Genomic DNA, 5,328 nt, shown 5'->3' with positions numbered 1-5,328 from the left:
AGATACATTTGTGCGTTGAAAGTTGTTATAATGCTACTCTGTGTGTTCGCTTGGCAGCTGCTGTGAGACACTTGTTGCACACTGCAGTAAGATAGATTGATATTAATCATGGTAAAACATGGTACTCGCGGTAAATCAAGAAAACAAGATTTAAACAAGAAGCTATATAACATGATTCGTTTTTATTCGATGAATGAATCCAAAAAGTTCCTCATCTCTCTAATAAAACATAAAATATGTTTTATTAGACAGATGAGGAATATAATATCTTTGTTGTTTCCATGGTTTCTACAAAATAAAACCGGAAACTGAGGGCAATGCAGGTATGATGTCATTGATAGGCGACGCATGGACACAGCCTGTGTCCTGGTTAAATTGCATATTTCTCTGTATTTAAACATTCTTGGAAACATTTGGGATAATGTAAGTACACAAGTCAACAAAATATATAACACTGTTCTAGTGGTTTTGGGATATTTTAATCCAAAATCCTACTGTACATATTGTACCTGTAACTAGTTGCATATGTCAGATTTATTGCATGACTCAGGCAGACAAAAGCTGGTGCTATCAAACATTGTTTACTTAATCAACTGAGTCAGTGTAATGGTGAAGGGATCGATCAAATAGGGCAATTGATGGAGGGTTTGCAATGAAATTTCATGCTCCCTTGTAAAAGTATTTTTTGGTATTTTTAAAATACAAAAATACAGTAGTTTATTTTGATACATGGTGTGGATGCTGGATTTTGTAGTTTATTTTGATACACTAAAAATTAAGGTATTTGGTATTTTATTTTATTTTCCCAACCCTGCACACAAATAACTGCAACAGAGAGCATTTCTATAGAATCTGGAATTATTATTGAAATAAACGTGTGACTACAATTGTTACAGAGACTCTGACAGGAGGATGTTAGTGAACCAAAACACAAGACACAAGTGAATGTAGTGATCATGAAATGATATCAGAGTTATGGCAAGAATAGAAGTCTGAACTTAATCTCACTGATTCTTGAGAGAAGAGACAAAACATGTTTGAGATGTTAGTTTTTATTATTTCATAACACATTATTATAAACTGATATATTTGTAGACAAAGGTCTCAGCTAATGAACAGGTTTTTCTGAAAATGTTTTCTTCTAAAAATGTACTTCAGAACTTAATTTGTGTCAACTCCGTCAGACACATTAAAAAGATGCTATTTTAATTTGATCATCAACAACAGTGTAAAATACACATGACAAATATACAGCAGTAGCAGTAAAGTGAGATCTGTGTGTCTCTGAGAGAAATATAAACAATAAAGCCTTACAAATAAGAGTTTTACAAATCTGACACTGAAAGAGAAGCTCAAATAATCATCAGTATTTATTATGACAAAAACACACTTGAAGAACCTTTAAAGTTCAGCGTTCTGCTTTAGATTTAAGCACTTCCTGAAAAAGATGAACATGTAAAGCCATAAATGAATCAATCTCACCAATATTAATATATGCTGAATCAGTCATCATCAATCATGTACCTGATGTGTGAATATGTGCTTGATCTCCTTCAGCTCTTCTGGATCTGATGTCATAAAGCACAAGAATGACAGTAGCCACGCCCACCAGAGCAGAGAGGACCAATCGGATCACAGCTTCAGTAGGACCACAACAGTGGACTGAGGAATAAAAACATCAAAGTGAGATCAGCTCAGTCAATAAACGCTAATATCATCAGCGCTGCCGTACCTGAACATGTGTGACAGAGTTGAGTGATGTCCAGATGTTGAGTCTGGTGGCTGATGGGATTGTTCAGCACACAGCTGTAGGTGTTTTTATCCTGATATTCCACCTCCAGAGGTAGAGAGAGACTGATGCTGAGATCAGACACACTGATGCTGGACAATGAACTGTTTCCTCTGTACCAGGAGAGAGTCACATGACTCACATTCACCACTGAACACACCAATGAACATGATGATGATGATGATGATGATGAAGAGTTACTGCTGATGACAGGAACAGGCAGACGAGCTGAAAACATGAGAGAATAAAGAGAAATGAGGATGAATGAAGAGATTCAAGAAACATCCAGAGGAACCAAGATGATCAAAAGTAGAGCATTTAAAACTATTGAATAGAAAGTTAAATATAAACCTGCTGTTCATGTGAAAGTAAGAGAATTAGTCATTTGAACTCATTAGTCATGATAAGATACTTCTTTAGATCTAGCTGTAATAAATAAAACACGTGAAACTGATATTTAACTCACCGTAGACAATGAGACGAATAGAAGAAGAACGAGCTCTGTAAGTAATGGGTGCTACTAAAAAGTGGATGTAATTTTCATATTCTCCAGTGTGTTTCATTGTGATGTTTGTGATGGTCAGAGATCCAGTTTGATTATCCAGCTTCAGTCTGTCTCTGAATCTCTCATCAAGATCATCATCATATACAGTGATTCTGTCGTACCGTTTGATTCGAGCTATTACAGTCTCTCCAAACGTCCACTGAATCGAATCACCATCCTTCATTTCAGTAAAATCAGAGTATAGAGTGACTGAATCTCCCTCCGTCACTGACGCTGAAACAGGGTTTGTCACAGATAAACAGATTATAATAGTTTATTAAATTAAATAGTTTAACATTTAAATTTGAAATAAACAATAGCATAAAACAGCAAAAAGAAACAAAATGATGAATTATCTTTCAGCTTGATCATTAAAACAGGTGAAAACGTTTTTGAACTCACCAGTGACAATGAGATAGAAATAATCTCTCTTATATTTGGTCCATAGTTCATAACCTCCAGCGTGTTTCATTGTGATGTTTGTGATGGTGCCTTTGTGATGGTTTGTGGTGTACGCTGCTGCCTGCCTGTTGAACGCTGCTGCCTGCCTGCTGTCTGACCTACGCTCGGAGCTTCGTGGAGTTTATCCTAAATCCTTCTCTTTATTCCTATTCACATAATATAACTTTCTTATTTTTCACTAGATTACTTAACCTATTGCATAGTATTACTAAACGGAATGATTTATTACTAGCAATCCACCAGCGTAATCACCTAGTGTTAGCCATAGCCTGCTAGCTACCGTCTACTTTCTTTTTTCCTCTAAACCAACCTTCCTTGTCGATTTAATGGCGGATTTATCAGATGTATGTTATTCTGATCTGTCCTCGCCAGATCGGGAAGCTGTGGAGACGTTGCTGCCCGGCATTCATCGATCCACCGCGAGGTACAGCGTCCCGCACATCACCCTTGCCCCAGGCACCGGCAAGCGACCGAGACATCCAGCCAGCGAGTCCCGTGTGCGTTGCAGTTTTTCGGACGGCGTTCATCAAACACACGGTCAGTCATGTCCGACGATTATCATGTGTATTAAATGCAACATGTACAGCTTAGCTCTTTCTGTCAGCAGTGAGCCTTACACATGTGATAAATGCAGGGATATTGTCAGGCTGACAGAGAGAATCTCAGAATTAGAGACACGCATCCAAACTTTAATTGAGGATAGTGAGAATGAAAGGGCCTTAGATACTGCTTTGGATGCGACTAGCCTAGTAAACACTGCACATTCGGTTCCGGTTGTAGAAGCCATGCAGCAGGCTAACTGGGTGACTGTGAGGCGGCATAATGGCAAGAACAAACACCACTCTTCCGTTCCGATTAAAACATCAAACAGGTTCTCCCCACTCAGTGACGCACCCACTGAGAATCCTGTTGAAAGTGCCCTAGTTATTGGCGATTCTATTACACGGAACGTGAAAATAGAGACACCAGCCACCATAGTCACATGTTTGCCGGGGGCCAGAGCACCTGACATCAAAGCAAATTTAAAAGTGCTGGCTAATGCTAAACGTAAATATTCTAAAATCATTATCCACGTCGGCACAAATGATGTTCGACTTCGCCAGTCGGAGATCACTAAAATTAACATTAAAGAGGTGTGTGAACTCGCAAATTCAATGTCAGCAGAAGTAATTTGTTCTGGCCCTCTTCCTGTTCGTCGGAGTGATGAGATAGTTAGCAGGTTATCATCACTCAATGGCTGGCTGTCTAAGTGGTGTCCGCAGAATAATATAGGTTTCATAGACAATTGGAAAAGCTTTTGGGGCAGACCTGATCTGTTGAAAAGAGATGGTATTCATCCCTCCCGGGATGGTGCTGCTCTTCTCTCTAGAAATTTGGCAAATAGTCTTAGAGCTGAAACATGACAAACCAGGGCCCAGATCAGGACGCAGACAAACTGGCTAAACCGACCGTCTGCTAGCCGCCTCACGTCACAGAACTCAGATAATTCACAGCACATAGAAACTCTTTCACCTAGATATTATCACATAGAGACTGTGTCTGTACCTCGAACTAGTAAATACAAAAAACTTCCGAAACCTTTTAAGGGTAAAAATTTAATTGATGTTCAAAAAATGAAAATCACAGATAAATCAGATAAACAAATGATAAAGCTTGGGTTACTGAATATTAGATCTATTTCTTCAAAAGCACTTATTGTAAATGAAATTATCACAGACAATAAACTAGACTTGCTGTGTTTGACAGAAACCTGGCTAAAACCAGACGATTACATTACTTTAAATGAATCTAGTCCTCAAGGTTATGATTATCGACACAATCCTCGACAGAAAGGCAAAGGGGGAGGTGTGGCTGTAATTTATAGTAATATATTCAGAATCATTCAAAAGAATTTCAAATATAACTCCTTTGAAGTGATGGTGCTTTATGTAACATTATGTAAGTTGACATTTGTGCTGGCTACTGTATACAGGCCACCAGGACACCATACTGACTTTATCAAAGAATTTGCTGATTTTCTATCAGAGTTAGTACTGGCTGCGGATAAAGTCCTTGTTGTTGGTGATTTTAATATCCATGTAGATAATAATAAAGACGCATTTGGATTGGCATTTGCAGACATTTTAAACTCTATTGGAGTTAGACAACACGTGTCAGGACCCACTCATTGTCGTAATCATACCTTAGATCTAATACTGTCGCATGGAATTGATATTGATGCTGTTGAAATTCTACAGCAGAGCGATGATATATCAGATCATTATTTAGTGTCGTGTATAATACAATTAGCCAAGGCTACAAAACCACCACCCAGCCATAAATATTGTAGAACCATCACGTCTACCACTAAAGATTGCTTTATAAATAATCTCCCCGAGCAGTTTCATCGCCTTAGTATACCTGACAACTTAGAAGAACTCGATGCTGCAACAGAAACTATTGGCTCTCTCTTTTCCAGCACATTAGATGCAGTCGCTCCTTTACGTCTAAAGAAGATTAAGGAAACTAATCCAACGCCGTGGTATGATGAGCA

General features: G+C 38.3%; 1 long non-coding RNA gene across 1 annotated transcript; it reads right to left on the bottom strand.

The window, feature by feature from the left end:
* Window positions 1-1,036: 1,036 nt before the first annotated feature.
* On the bottom strand, window positions 1,037-1,858 carry LOC125261017. The gene is made up of 2 exons (XR_007183190.1): window positions 1,525-1,858; window positions 1,037-1,438 (listed from the first exon to the last, which is right to left on the bottom strand). It is a non-coding gene; the product is annotated as an uncharacterized LOC125261017 (long non-coding RNA).
* Window positions 1,859-5,328: the final 3,470 nt, after the last annotated feature.

Source organism: Megalobrama amblycephala, unplaced genomic scaffold (assembly GCF_018812025.1).
Source record: "Megalobrama amblycephala isolate DHTTF-2021 unplaced genomic scaffold, ASM1881202v1 scaffold230, whole genome shotgun sequence".
Lineage (NCBI taxonomy): Eukaryota > Metazoa > Chordata > Actinopteri > Cypriniformes > Xenocyprididae > Megalobrama > Megalobrama amblycephala.
The sequence above is the reverse complement of the archived record's forward strand: the minus strand, read 5'-3'. Positions and strand labels throughout refer to the sequence as shown.